The sequence below is a fragment of the Malurus melanocephalus genome, unplaced genomic scaffold, assembly GCF_030028575.1.
Source record: "Malurus melanocephalus ecotype Western Australia unplaced genomic scaffold, MMel_1.1 scaffold_34, whole genome shotgun sequence".
In the NCBI taxonomy this organism is placed as follows: Eukaryota; Metazoa; Chordata; class Aves; order Passeriformes; family Maluridae; genus Malurus; species Malurus melanocephalus.
Window position 1 is genome coordinate 3,402,353 of NW_026623266.1, and position 15,617 is coordinate 3,417,969.

Genomic DNA, 15,617 nt, shown 5'->3' on the forward strand with positions numbered 1-15,617 from the left:
CCATTAATAAGATGGCAATTTATGTTAATATCTCAGTATCTAAGCCCAAGAGCCTTAATAAAACTAGCTAAAAGGAGCTTTRTGATAAACAAAGGCAATTATGTTGTTGCTGTTATTGCAGTGGCATTTCAAATCCTTTTATGCTGGGTTTTATTGTCAATCTGGCTTGGACAAGGTCTGGTCTCTTGGAAGGTGTTCCTTCCTTTGGAAGAGGAGTTGGAACGAGATGGTAATTAAGATCCTTTCCAACCCAAAGCATTCTATGATCCTTTGAAATGAGGATTTTTGCAAAGGAAGAGATGAACTGTAACAAAATCAAGTTACAGTCCCTTTTCTTGCTTTTATGATCCTTTCCTGAGTATGACTTTCCTCCAGTGTCAAGGTCTTTCCCATGGCACTGAACTGGGGCTGAGATTTTTCTTCAAGGTAGGGATGGGACCACAGACATCTAGGCAACAGGAGGCACAGAAGGAGAATATCCCCCAAAATTTGCAGGCCTTTTTTTTCTTTTTGCATTCATTTTATAGCATTTGAATTTTCTGATGAGAATTCCCAAAGCATAAGTGGCTTTACAACCGCTAAAGGATAGTAAAACATAAGAAATCTGAGGGGATGTTTAATTGCTTCACTGATTGTGGCTTGAGTGAGAAATATCCATGAATGTTCTTTCTGAATCTGGCAAGTTTCAGTCAAATTCAGTTTAAGTGTCCTAATCTTCCCTTCCCCTGCATGCTGACATTCCCAGCCTGAGGAAAAGCAGTAGGACAGAAAGCTGGAAAGGGAAAGGAAGATATCTTCCCCAAGGAGCACATTAAAAGTCTACAGGTGAGCGCTATCAGAAGTGGAAAAGATGAAGTTTTAGATCCATGATGATCTAAACCCCACTGAAATGAGTGAAGAAACACCCAAGGAGCACACAGATGATGCCTTGACTCTGATGCAGAACCACACACTGCTGCACCTGRGTTGAGCTGTGCCCACAATGGATGGAAATCCTCCAGGGCTTTAAATCCTCATTACCTGCAGGATTTGATCCAGCACTTCTGCCTGGTCTCAGCTTTCCTCCTTTCCATTCAAGCTCATCCCTCTGTGCTGCAGCATAACTTGAATGCAGCTCTTCCATCACAATTAAATTTATCTACCAGAGAGCATAATGCTGATCAGCTGCTCCTGGGTCCTTTCAGGGCTCACAARGGGACAATGAACTGAAAGTGTGACCCAATATGTAACAGTAATTGATGCCATTGGCAAATTCAGACCCAAGTTGGGGTCTGAATTATTTTAAGAGGCCATTTTAAGAAATAAATCATGTTGGGTCAAATGCTTCATGGTGGTAACAAGAAGAGCCCTGCAGAATGGCAAACAAGTTATTATGTACAAATACCCACGGGCCACTGAGGTTTCCTCCATGGTGTCTCAAAAAGATAATGTTATTTTTTGCAATGTGACATCACAGGGAGATAAAAATAAAAGGAAGAGAAAAAAAAAAACAAAAAACCAACCCCAAAGCTGGTGATGAACTGCAAAATAAACTGGGTTTCCAGCAAACTAATAAAGGGAGAAGAATATACTCCATCTCCAGAGGGAAGATGGAGAACGGCAAAGATGCACTTTACAAACCATTCTGCAGGTGGAATGAGGGGTCTGCTGACATTAATTTTACACATTCCTTCTCTTCCCTCCAAAGAAAATCGAGCAAACCACTATGATTTAAGAAATGATAGCCCGGCAAACTTGCACTGCAGGCAACCTTCATCAAACATTAGCCTTTGGTTGCTCTGCAGAGCAGCCAGTTTTCAGTCTGGTTTAGAAGATCCTTATTTTATCACTTGCTGTTTATGATCAGAATATTTAATCTATTTTCACAAAGACCTTCTGTAAAACTCCCTATTCAACTGAAAATAGCAGGAGTTTCCCAGTCATATTTGGGAAATAGTCATTAAAGTTCAGAAGGACTTTGCTACTTGCATCATCTTTTAAAAGAGATTAGAATTGATTTTGCTAAACCACACTTCAAAAAAACTAAGGGAGGAAAAGCTTTAGCTATTCTTCTAACCTGGCTTTGTTTGTTCTGTATTAATTTATGAAGTTTTTATGTCTGAATTGGTGTGAAGGAGGAGCAACCACAGCAGTTAATGATTTCAGGTATATACCACACTCAGGCTACAGAGTTCAAGGGCCTGAGGAAACAGAGAAACATCAATGAACCAGCCAGCCAAAGATTACATGAATCACTGGTACAAAYGGTAATGAAAAGCAAGTCTTCTGCTTTGCCAAGACTCCTGCGAGCCATTGGCAGTGCCTCCACTGGAGGTTACAGCCAAAGGAAAGTCTTATATATTCATGAGACGAGCAAGTGGTTCAAAAATGCTCCTGGCCTTATAACAGGATGAGAAGGGAGTAAAAAACCACCAAACACCTTTAATGGATTACCTACACCAGGGAATTGAACATTCTCAGAACCATTGCCAAGCCCTGCTTGCATTTACAGTCTGGGATGCTGCTGTGTCCCTCTTACAGCAGTGACACAGCTGTGGTAGTATTCTTCCAAGCTGCAGGCAACCCAGCTTCTGCTCTGCTTCAGTCCAAATCGGGTGCCCTCAAGGCTATTCCAGACACCTGTGTTTTGGATGTTTTGTWGCTGTGGATAATCCCACTTCACCTGATTTTACCTGGTGAAAACAATGGCTGGAACAGCCAAAACACATGAAGCCAGGAGTTAAGAAGAATACAGAATCATCTCAAGAGGGATGACCTGGTTGGGGTCTCAGCTGCAAAGACAACTCTATGCAAAAGATAAATATTTGCTGAAGCAGAGCCCAAAGCTCTGAGCTCCTTTTCTCACTGGGAACTCCCTCAGCCCAGGACTACAGAATAATCAACATTTTTGCTCAGGCCRTATGATATGATGCCCCTCATCAAACAAGCTCAGCTGAGACCACAATGCCATGAATCCAAATGCAAAACCTGCTGCAAGAGGAATCAAATGAGTCTSTCTCCTGCAGAGGTGCCCCAAGCACCACACGATGGAGGTGGGGATCCTCTACTCCTTCAGCTCTGCTCAGTGTGGAGCAAAACCAGCACAAGGCAGATATACAGGGTCCATGTCATCATGAGCCTCAGCTCGTGCTCATTACCCATAATACTGGGAAGCTTAAGGCCAGGGACAGGTTTGGGGTGTTAGGAAAGACTAAGGAGCAAAAAATAAGTTTGTGAAGAAGATAGCTACCTGCAGAAAAAKAAGCAGCCAAGCAGGACAGGAGGAGGATCTCCATTTTGGATCCAGTACCTGCAGGGCAGTTATGCCCTTTGGTGAACACAGCCTGTGCTATTTTAAGCACCTCCAGAGTGTACCACCTCCACCTAAATTACTTGTTTAGTCAGGCCCAAGCACTGCTGCCCTTGTSTGAAGGGCAGGGCCAAGGATGCTGTTGGGGGCTCCATTATATTTTGGTGCTCAGCTCACACTGTTGTGTTTAATGAGATACATGTTCTCAATCAAGAAGTTATTTCAGAAACTGTTACTTCCAATTGGCTGTAGAGTTCAGCTAGGAGCATCGTCTGCCCTTCTTTTGGTGGGAATTCCAGAAAAACATTTAATGGCTATTTATTTCCCAGAGTAGCACTTGCACGTTGATGGACTGAATATTAATGGTGTTGAAGCCAGGTAATCAACGCAGATCTAACGGTGCATGGAGTGTCCTGAACTGTCCAATAATAATTTGGGGTAGGGAGGTGCAGAGATGAGGATACTCAGGCTTTTTCCTTGACTAATGTGTGCGGTTTTGCATTTGAAGAACACTGTCCAGGGGTGAATATCGAGGAGGTGAATAACACCTGAGCACCTTGTGAGCAATGGCTGCAGGAAAGTGAAGATCCACAGATGGTGGATCTTAGACTGAGCTCACCCAGCTGAGCATGAGAGGATTTCTCCCTTTTAACAAGTTATTACGTTATTACCCTATTTCAAGAATTCCTAATTTGTGTCCTGTGGGCCTCATCTTGTCCATACCATTCCACCATGTTATGGCTCCAACACAAGTTCTGGGGAAGTTTTCTAGTCCCCATGCAGCTCAGCATCAAGCCATGGCAGAAAGATGTGCAAGGGGGCACCCAGGAGCAGCCTATWTCTGTCCTCTGATTGTAAAAATAAGCTAAAACAGCAGGCAACTTCGACTTGAGACACTCAAAGTCAGGTTATGTGACTTGCCAACAGAAGACAGGAAGCCAGAGGATGTGTCCTGCTCTGCCACCAGCCTGGGATGCTCAAAGGGAAAGGATTTGGCCACGGTTTTGATGGAGGAAKAATCAAAACACTGGCTCAGGCTCCCATGAAGAAGGCAGCCTGAGCTGAACAGCAGTAGAAAAGTCAAGTTATAGCAATGACATTTAAGTGACTCCAGAAGCCTGCCCGTTCCTTTTTGGGCATCTCTGGTCAGTATCACCTTTTTTCTTGTTCTGGAAATCAATATCCTCATAACACAACTCCCTGTTTTTCAGCTGTAAATTAGCTCACATTGCAATTTGTATCATGGCACTTAGGAAAAAAATACACAGCCAGCTCCACTTTAACTGTTTTAGCAGCACTCAGTAGGTCTCTCAGGAGTTCACAGAAGCACTGTGTGTGCTGGCTGCACTTCTAAGAGGCCCATCCATCTCTGTCCCTCTGCTCATYCTTTTACAGCTCTGCAACGTTCTCATTTTTCCCTCTACTTTTAGGGCTATTTTGACAGGTTTCATAACCCTATTCCTCTTGCTCAGAATAGCTTGCAAGTGCACTCTGATTCTTCCACAAATCTTCCTCAGGAGTTTGTATCTCCCTGATCCTCTGTGGTACCAATGTGTACACCAGCTGCAGGGTCTTGAATCCCTGGGTCTCATTCACCACATTTCGGGGTCCACTRTGCAGTCACCTTAGCTGAAATCCTCCACTAGGTTTTCTGCATGGCTTTAGTCAGAGAGGAACTCAAACTCATGAGCAACTACAAATTATTTGAAGTCTTGTCTATTGAACCAGCAGGTTACTTTTGCTTTTAATTATTGCAGGGATCCTACATCTGGCAAATATCAGACTAAAAAGACTGATGATGGATTTGTTGCTAGTTTTTCCACTAAAGCAATTAGTGTTAGGATGAGYAAGCTAAAGCTGAGAAATAATCACTCTTGTGTCACGTACATGTGGTCCATGGCTTCAAGAAATCCTGATTTATTAGYACAAGTTTTTGTTTCATTGCAGTTTTCAACATGTTTCACACATTTCAAGATCTTCTCTGTGTCCACTTTGCATTCTTTGCCCTGAATAGCTCTTTTCATACCCTTCTTTAGGCTCTTTGAGGTACATCCACTTATCCTTCCTGTATTCTTCTGAAGCATTCAAATAATACAGCATCTCTGAAGCCAATGTGGTTGTCTTCAGCTAACTTGCCATGAATTGCCACAACTCTTCAGTTGGGACTGGAWGTATTAATTACCTTTGTGATTCCCTGGCCAGTGCACAGTCACCACCATGGTGGCTTCCAGTGACRTGTCACACTCAGCTGCAGCTTCTGTAAATTTATTCCATGTTGGGTTTGAAACTGGATAATTCTTTTTGGTCAAACATGCATGTATTGTACTGTTCCCTGTATCACTTTCAAGTACATCTTCATGAAATACTCTCAGGAGTATATCTGCTATCAGTAGTGGTTTTCTTGGTTTATTCTTTACTTCAAATCCTACAACTGACATTGGAATTGCAGCTTGTATTACAGGAGTGATATCAGTCAGTCCCTTTAGAGCCAYGGATATACGGTAACCAGAGTCAGGTTTTTGCCACAAGCTTTGAATCAATACATTAATTTTCTCATCAAAAGCCCCAGTACCAAACAGTCTTGCACAGCTAAATTCAAGTTCTGTAAGTCCAGTACATAAGAATTTTTCACCAGCTTCCAAGATCACATAAGAAATGCTTTGTCRGGGCAGACCAAAGGTCTGGCTGGACCATACCCTTTTTAACTCTAAATTTTTTGCACCAGGAATATTTTGTGGCAAACACTTCAGCACTTCACCTCCTTGCGGAAAGAAATAAAGCCTTGTACACTTTGGGAACATGGCTCCTTTTAATTTCATTTTAAACAGTAAAATACTCCCATGATTCCAATATGATTCTTGCCTTGGAAACCACAATTAGCTATTCCCTGTTGAGCTTCTCCTTGTCACTCATGATTTTATAGACTCCTGTCTCCTCAGTTGTCCATACAGAAACCTTGCCTTACCTTTCATTATCCTTGCTGTCCTCCCTTCTGCCTTTTCCACTTCTAGTAAATCAGGTTTGAGACAAGGGAAGCAGAACTGCACAAGAGCTTTGTGAGAGTTTTGTACAACAGCACAATGATATCTTCTGGTTTGATCTGTATTGTTTCTAACAGTTCCTAAGATGCAATTTGGGGTTTTTTTGGCAGCTCGGTGGTGCTTCCTCTAGAAATTTTTATTACCATCTCATCCATGAGAGGTGACAATCAGCTCAGAGTCTCTCTGTATGGGTACAGTAAGGATTGGGGTTTTTTTCTGAGTGCATCACTTTACAATCCTACACTTCTACAACACTTTTGTACCACACAAGACACAGAAACCTCAAGACACAGAGGAGCTGTAAAAAYGTTTCTGCTCTCCAGCCATGAGATACACAATGGTAGACTGCAATAAGAAAACCCTTTCCTGGTAACACTGATGTTCAGGTGAATCTGCCACCACTGAATATGGAGGAAGAGGCTGGCAATCCACAGCAGTCCCATGTTTTTCCTTTGAGAAAACCTGTTGTGTGAGATTAGGCCATGAAAGGTAAAGTCTTGGCATGTGCAAAGAGGGATCTACCCATGGGCATCATCAAATGTCTCCTGTTGCTTTTGCCTTCTGCACCTCCCCTTTGCTTCTACTGCAGCCCAGTGTAGTTTGTATTTTAGTCCTTTCTCTAATGCTCCTTTTTCTCTTAGCTATAAATTATACTTACTTACTGATGCTTTCCATCACCTTGTGGCAAACTGCTGCTCAGTTTTTTTTAGCCTTTGCAGCAGGAAATTTGAAAAATATTTTAAATTCCAGATAGCCATTAATTTATTTCTTAAGCATTCCACTGAAATTTCAGATAAATAGATCTGTAGTGCTACTTATCTTATTGAAATCAATCTTTTTTTTATATCTAATACACAATATATTCTTTATCATTATATACTACATTAAAATTTTGGCTATTAAATTCTTTACTTCCCAATAGTGACAAATACACTCCACACATACAATGGTGCTGCATACTAAAGTGCCTGCATATGTTTTATCTTTATAAATACTGATAAAATAGGTAGGGAAATTACAGACTTGAAAATAAAAAGCATCAATATTGTTGACTCACAAGAAAAGAGAAAGATTACATCCTCTCATATTGTCTTGTAGATGGAGAAGAAAATCTTCATCGTTCAGGAGGAAAGGTTGGGGGGAAAGGCATTGTTATATACATTCACTATAATTCAGTGTAACAAAGCACTGTGAAGTACCAGCAGTAAAGTCTAAAAACTCATTGCTATTAATATAATACAATTTGATATATATTGATATCATTGGGAATATTTATTAGTAAAAGGTAGAAGTGCAGTAGCATTAATATAATACTTACTCTAAAAATGTCCAGGTTTTATTCTGAAGGCTGTATTTCACATAAAGTGCATCTTCTCCRTTTCCCCAAATTTTTAAGTTTTCTACATTAGACCCCAGAAGGGGGGGAAAAAAAGCAGGCAGAGGAGAAACTGAAAAAGTCAGGGTTTTTTTACAGATTTCCCTGCTTTACTGGCAATACAGAATAGAGTTGGGATGCCAAGGAAGGCTCCTGGGCTGGTTGAGTCCTGGATTTCCAAGGACAAATTGGTTCATTAAGTTTTGCTGGTTTTATGTTTTTTAGAGTGCCAGTTTGGCTTTGCCCAGCTTGAGTTTGCCTTCAGTCAAGTTTGATCATGAGTATCCTGATGAGGGCAGCTCATGCAGCTTCCACCAGCCCAGCAAAGAGGAATCCTTTGAGCACAGAAGCAAATCCAAAGTGCRCAGCATTTCAGCACGGGCAAGGCAGTGCTTTGCAGTAACATCACCTGCAGTTTGGCACTGGTTTCACATAGCCCAGGAGAGTCTACAGAGGGCTGAAGCACACACTCTGCCTTCATGCAGRCAGAAAAGACTTCCTGACCCAAAATGGTGGGAGATAAGGCCCTCCCTAATACTGTACAAAAAGCTCCACTCATCTCCATGCAATAAAAAGATATTTAAAGCAGTTTTACAGTGCAGTTAATTTATCATCTTGAGCCAACTGTGGAAAGCTTCATAGGAAGTCAGCAACTTTAACTTCATTTGAAGCAATTTCTCAGAATAATTTACCAAGTTGACTGATTTTTGATTGCATATCCTTTAGGCCTCCATTATTTTTTTTGTTAACACATATAATTAATTACAGCAAAAACCTTGTAACTGGTTTATWGCAAATCAAATTTTAATGTCATACATCCTTAGATTGTTTCAAAAAAGAACTTGAAAAGCTTTTAATTATCTTTATGCTTTCTTAATACTCATTTAATAAGTATTCCCTCTTCTCTCCAAGGTGTAGTATCATTTCTTGACGTTCTTCTACCAAGATTAACTGTCTTTCAGGAAAATGTGATACAGTCAACTCTAGGGTTTAGGCTCAAAAGTGGAGCAATGGGGTGGAAATCCCCAGTCTGTTATACAGCTGCTCACATGTAATACTGCTGGTCCTTTTGGCCTTCAAATCTACAAAGGTACAATTACCCCTTCTCTTTCCCCTTTCTCCAAACAGTAGTTAAAAGATGGCAATCCACATGAGTCAAGAYTTGTATTTTAATTACTAGTCTTGTGTTTACACAGGAACCAAGTAGTTCAAAGTTGAACGTGCARTAATTAAAGTATTTCCAGATGTGTTCAGTGATCCTACCCTGTTTTTACAGCCTCCAGCTGTCATATATTTTCCTTCAGTGGCCATATTAGACACGAAAGTGAACAATTTTATTTTAAACTGTRTTTTTGAACAAGAAATACTCCCGGATGTCAGAGATGGTGTTACCAGTATCTGGATAATGAAATCTCTGATCCAGCAAAACACTTCAAGATGATCCTAACTTTCAATATTTGACTTACTCCCTATTGACCAAAATCTCTGAAAACACAACAAATAGAGCAAAGAATTCCAGAGATAATGTGAACCACATTGTGGAATTACAAAAGGGTGCAAAAAACCTTTTCCACTAAAATCTGCTAAAGAAAATGTTCTTATTTTCCTTTTAAGATTGTGCTGGTTTCCCCTTTTCCCTAGTAGGGTATATAATATGATTATTTATCATGCTTATGTTTTACATCAYTAAGTAAATACTGAGGATCCTTGAGGTCCAAACTTACTTTGCAGATGAAACAGAAATAATGGCATTATCAACACACACAGAAAATGTTTTTAGCACCAGGAAAAAAAAATCCAAAGTGCAAAGTGAAAATCTAATCTCTACCTTGGCAATGCCTGAGTGCTCCTGCCCATCCCAGTAGGAAAATTACCAATGGAGCTAGTGGCAAAGATGATAGAAGAGGTTTCTCATGCAGAGAGATGTGCTGTAAGCAAGGGAGCACAGCTGTAAAATTGTTAGGATGAATAAATTTGTGCACAAGGCAAAAAAAGCCATCCTACAAACTCTAAAAAGCTTAGCGGCTGCAAACAACYTGACAAACCTTCTTCTTTTCCTGATTGGTTTTGATAGGTCCTAATTAAAATGCTATCTGGCAACTTTCCGTGAAATCAGAAAAGCTTAGAAGAGTCATCTCTCATGTTTTCAGGCTCTGAGCTGTTCCCCTCCACACAAACCAACCCCACCCACTCAGGAGATTAAATATAACAGTTCAGACAAGATGAAATGCAGTGCTCCTACAGTTTTATTTGATTTATTAAAAGGAGAGAAGTAACCAAGTGGGAGGATATGCTGGTTTTGGCTGSGGTAGAGTTAATTTTCTTCATAGTAGCTGGTGCAGGGCTGGGTTTTGGATTTGTGCAGGAAACAGCATTGGTAACACAGGGATGTTTTCACTGTTGCTGAGCAGTGCTCACACAGAGCCAAGGCCTTTTCTGTTCCTCACCTCACCCCACCAGTGAGGGGGCAGGGGGTGCACGAGGAATTGGGAGGGGACACGGCCAGGACAGATGGCCCTGCCTGTAATGAAGAATATCCCAGGGCATAGGGTGTCATGTTCAGACCATATGGTGTCATGCTTAGCCAGTAAACTTTGGGGAAAGAAGGAGGAAGGGGGGAGATATTYATAGTAATGGTGTTTGTCTTCCCAGGTCACCATCACATGGGCTGTGTCCCTGCTTTCCTGGGGATGGCTGAAGGCCATGGGACGTGGTGAATGATTCCCTGTTTTGCTCTGTTTGCATGCACAGGTTTTGCTTTTCYTATGAAGCTGTCTTTATCTCAATCCGTGAGTTCTCTCACTTTTACTCTTCCAATTCTCTCCCCCATCCCACCTGGGGGGAGTGAACAAACAGCTGAGTGGGGCTGAGCTCCTGGCTGGGTTAAACCATGACAGAATAAAATAGGTTAGACATTCTAGCTCCTTATGAAAAGCCAAAAAGCATTGTTCTTGATTTTAAACATTACTTTGAAATTGCTGCTGTGTGTTTTCAAAAACAAATAAAGTTACAGGAGGGGGCTGGAGTGAGGAAGGAAGCCTGGGTCACCTAAGGATGCTGATGAGTGAAGGAAAAAGCAAAAAGATGACTTTTCAATTGACAAGTCAGCATCCCACAGCCCAAAGACACAGMAAAGGTGCCACACTCTTGGACAAGAGATAGGACAGGGCATTTCTAGCATCAGCCATGATGCCCACAGCTATGAGCCAAAGCTCTGGCCATCTCAGGCTCCTCCAGGAAGTTGTGTAAAATATTTTTCCRTRAGGAACATTTTCCCTCAGATATTARAAGGGAAGTAGGGAACTGCTGAACAAGAAAAAGCTATCTCACCTCTTATCTGCCTCTCCAGCTTCTRTGAGTCTCAGCCCCACCTATCTGATGAATCKCCATATCCTTTAATTCTACTTTTGWCCATAAAAACGTCTATCTGTCTCATAACCTTCTCTTCGGTCTTTGCTTCAGTGCCCTTATTTGTTTTATTGCTTCACCTCTTACAGCATGCAGGTCYTCAAAGGAGTACATCCTTTTTATTCAAATATAATTGGAATGTTATTGCTGTTATCAGTGCTGGGATATTCTGCAGGTTATGTTGTCCTCCAGCTGACTACTGGTAGAAAATAGGTGGGGATCACAAGCACAGCATCTGTGTAAGCAGATACTCTGGGTAATCTGCATAAGCAGATTGTCCCTGTTGGACCACGTTCACCCTCGGAAAAAGGGAACAATAACATGTGGTGGTCAGACACTGCAAAAGCCAGGTGTTCATTCATAYCAAATCAGATAATTAGTCACCAGTAACATCACAAGCAGCTGTGCAAGACAGTGGTGGCTCAGCCCTGTCTCCTGATCAGTCACCTGTGACCCAGCCATCCACCTTGTTTTTCACTCAGCGAAGAATACACCCAAGCTATGCATTGGGTCCATCACCGGCCACTTTCTGTTCCAAGTAAAGTCYTGTGAAGCTTTTTCCCYAGTGCTGCTCTGTGCCAGGTCCAAYTGTRCACAAAGTGTCCTTGTCTCTCTCCTCAGCAGGCAAAGGACACAATTAAATACATTCTGAATGGTCTGTGCTTTCCCAAGCCCTCATGGTTTCATGCCTACAGAGGCCAGAGTCCCCACACSACAGCAGGTGAATTCATTCATTCATCCTCATGTGGCCACCAGTACAAACACATATGGGCTGGCTATGGCCAATGATTGCATTGGCTTTCGTGTGTTATTGCAGTAATTTCTACAATAAACTTCTCTGTGATTTTACCAAGCACAGCAGAGAGACTGTTATCACCAGGCTCTTACTTCTTGAAAAGGTCACCTTCCAGTGGCCTGGGGCCTCCCCAGCCTTCCACAAAACACTTCAGGCAGGCACTGTTATGTCAATGGTCGTGTTAATCAAGTAGGTGAAGAGAACATAGAACTAGGGGTGTTTAATGCAGATCTACATTTTACCCCAGCTCTGTTTGGCTACCAGTCTGTCACCTCTCTCCTCAGCAATGGTCAGCCAGATGCTCTTCYCATGAGTCAGGGAGAGCYATKATTCCTTGCCTTGAAGAGAGGATGRAGAAGCAACMTGAGCACAGGGAATCCAGGGAACTGCCTCCCTGTCAGCACCAAGAGAGAGCACTCACAGGAGCTCTTGGCTACTGATGATCCTGCTGCGCCAGGCATGTGGGTGACTTCAGGAAGGTCACTAGAAACAGACGCAAAAACTATATCCTGCAAAAAAAGTGTCAGTAGGGCCCCGGACATCTCCTTTTGTTTGCATTCAAGCTGGTCCTCCTGGCTCTGGGTCCCTGGTCAGATGCTGTTGCTCAGCTCTTTCATCTCAGACCTCCCCCCAGGCATAAGACTCTTTATTCAGGCTACACATCTTCTCCCTGGCTCCCACCCCACTAAGGCTATCTGCTCTCAGTTTCACTCTTTAGAGGACAGAATGATCAGCAGGTGAGAGGAAAAACACAAACATCTGGCATGGGACTTTTTTAATAGTGTCACTTTTAGAAAGAACAAGAGATCTATCCTATCATTATCAGATCACTAACTGAAGTATTTTGAGGATGCTGTGCCCTAGGCCAGACCTTCTTGGCATTTTAGAGGTAAACCAGAACCYGTGACTTCAGATTAGCTTACTTGCATGTGACAAAGGATAAACTTATCTTCTGAGCCCTAAATCTTCTCACAGCTAGTCACAGGTTTCATTTTCTCCATGTATCCCATCAGGAAGAACATCCCTTCCTCCCATGTTGAGTAGGGGAGTAAAATGTCCTCAAATTTATGGRTGTGGGTGACCTCACATTCAACAAAATTAGAAAAATAACTTAGGCTACATTAGCTCTTGTGAGGCAATGCTTTTGCAAGAGCAAAATCCTGTGAAGAGGGAYAAAAAACTCAGCATTGCCTGTCACATCAGCAAAAACAAAGCTGAACCTCCTTTCAAATATAGCACGTAAAACTGATTTCTCAAAATGCTTAGGTTYTTCGCCACATGAAAACCATCTTAATTCAAGAGACAGCTCTTTCACCAAGTATATTCTTGTGTTTGTTAAACTGGACTCATTGGTRTGTGGGCATACCTTTCCTACAAATTTCATTTTGACTCATCCTTATACATGCCTACAAAGAGATCCAAATCAGTATTATGCTTATTCATGAGGACATCACACAGATTATCTTCATTTTCTTGGGAACAATGTGAAATAAAACCTTTGTCCTTTGTAATTTGGTACATGAACATAAAGCAAATGAGGAATTAGATGGGCTAAACACATAGACCCATCCWGCTGCAAAGAGTAATAGTTCCTGCTGCCATTCACAGCCCAAGGAAGATAATTTTCTGCCATATCACTCAGCTGGTGCAAGGGCTATACATGGTTTTATCCACAATTTCTCAGTGATGATCTCTCAGGGATGTGGCAAACTTGTACTTTGATCAGGACACTGGCAGGCTGACATTATTGCAATCTTGCAGTGAATGGGGTCTTAGTATAAAATCAACAGACAGCAGAAAAYGGAGACTCTGCTCCCAAGCTGAATTTATAAATGGAAAATATGACGCTGTGTATAAGCACAGAAAATGGGGTTCATAACTTGGCACACATACATTCAGACTGGCCACACAAATGTCTTTCTAAGAAATGCACTACAAATTCAGAATTATGAACTCGACTCAGACGTTCATGGCTGATGTGCTTTGAGCTTTGCCATGCTGAAGGCGGGACTACATAATCATAGCGGTGTCTTTAAATTCTATAAATACAGAGCTTGCCTTGTGATTAAATCATCACAAACATCCATGAGGAAAGGGAGTTATTGTCTCCCCTTTATGGAGTGGGAAATTAGGCACAGCTTTACACCAGTCATAATTATCTTCTCCACCTATGGGTTCATAATGGCTCACTGTGTGGAAAAACTCCACTGTGCAAGTCATTAGWGAAAAAGACCATGACTCATTTTTAACCTATCCCCATGACAAAATAGCCCAAAATGTGTAGTTGTAGACATGCCCTTTCAGATGTCAGCAGGAAGGCTCCGGAGATGGAGATGGAAGGACAAATGCAGTCCCAGTGTGTTTCTAGGGGGCTGGAGAAAGCAAGAGGAGCCTCCACTGTGCTCGGAAGGGTGTAGGAGATGTGCTCTCCCCTGAGATGGGACGGCCCTAGGAAGGGCAAGTAGCTCCTGGGCTACAAGCCTTGCAGGCCTTCAGCCCAAGGAATGCTGAGAGGAGCGGTCTGAAAATAAGGAGCTGCCTCTCATCACAAGTGTGAATTGCAAAGGGATTTTGTGCTTCACACAGTCACTTCTAAAGAGGGGAATTCTAGCTGTATAATTTGTATTTCATATGCCAGGCCTCTGCAGAGACTCTGGATTCTCATCAGAAATGCCTCATAGAAAGAAAGCCTGCAGGGAAGGGCTATTTTACTTGCTTTTGAATTTTAATAGCAGACTATTTTGTACTGTTACCAGGCACCTTGAAAGCATCTGGATTCTCTAGAGAAAAAGATCCCCAGGAGACATGTTCCATTTGTTTCTTGTGCAGTGCTCTGTGGGGGGGATGGTGGCCTATAAACTCCAACATGTTGTAATATAGGACTGACCAAAATTAACTGGGTTTCASTTTACCCATGTTAAATTACATTGGTGACTTTAGTCCATTTATTGTGGGACATGCACAATGAACAATGTGGTATGGGGAAAAAAAAAAGAGTAAAGAATTGGCACGGGACAAGAGGTTTGGCATATCTGGGTAAAGGCCTCAGGTTTCTGTGTTAGATTTGCGATGGAGAGGACTTCAGGCAGGAAAAAATCTAGGAAATTACAGTACAAAAGGCTCTGGGCAGGAGATATCAGACATTCTTTAACTCTCCTGACCCAGAAAGTCTCAACTGGGAACACATCTGGGGCCAAGAACAAACCCTCTGAGAACCCCACTCTTACCTCCTTTTGCTGTAGAAGGAATGGTCTCTCTCCAGCATGGAGCTGTCCTTTGTTCTGTGGAGGATCTCAGCATTGTTGCTGGAGGATCTGATTTAGGAGGAGCCCAGAGATTGGTTTAACCCCTGCATGCTGGTGTTTATGCACAGTGTTTACATCAGCCACGTGGGTGAGTTTCTGCTCAAGTATGTGAAAAACTGGTCAGGGCACTTGTGGAGTTGGGAGAGCAACTGAGCCATGCAGGTGTAGRTGTCTGCTTCCACACAGGCTGAACTGCCCATGAGGTGTCTGCCTTGCAGCTCTATTTGCCTGCCCACACATCTGTGGTCAGTGCATTTGAACTATTCTGGTGACCAACTTGATCTCCAGGACTTTGTGTGTCAGATCCTGTGTCAGACTTACCAGCCTCCTTTCAGATATCCCAGGACCCCCAAAGTCTCTGTACTGAACTAAGTGCTTTCACCAGGGCAATCCAATGACCTGT

General features: G+C 42.3%; 1 long non-coding RNA gene across 1 annotated transcript in view; it reads right to left on the reverse strand.

The window, feature by feature from the left end:
• LOC130572369 (uncharacterized) overlaps window positions 1-15,257 on the reverse strand; it is a 40,408-nt gene extending 25,151 nt beyond the window's left edge. The window contains exon 1 of the long non-coding RNA XR_008965212.1: window positions 15,137-15,257. This is a non-coding gene — a long non-coding RNA (uncharacterized LOC130572369). The remainder of the gene's footprint in view (window positions 1-15,136) is intronic.
• Window positions 15,258-15,617: the final 360 nt, after the last annotated feature.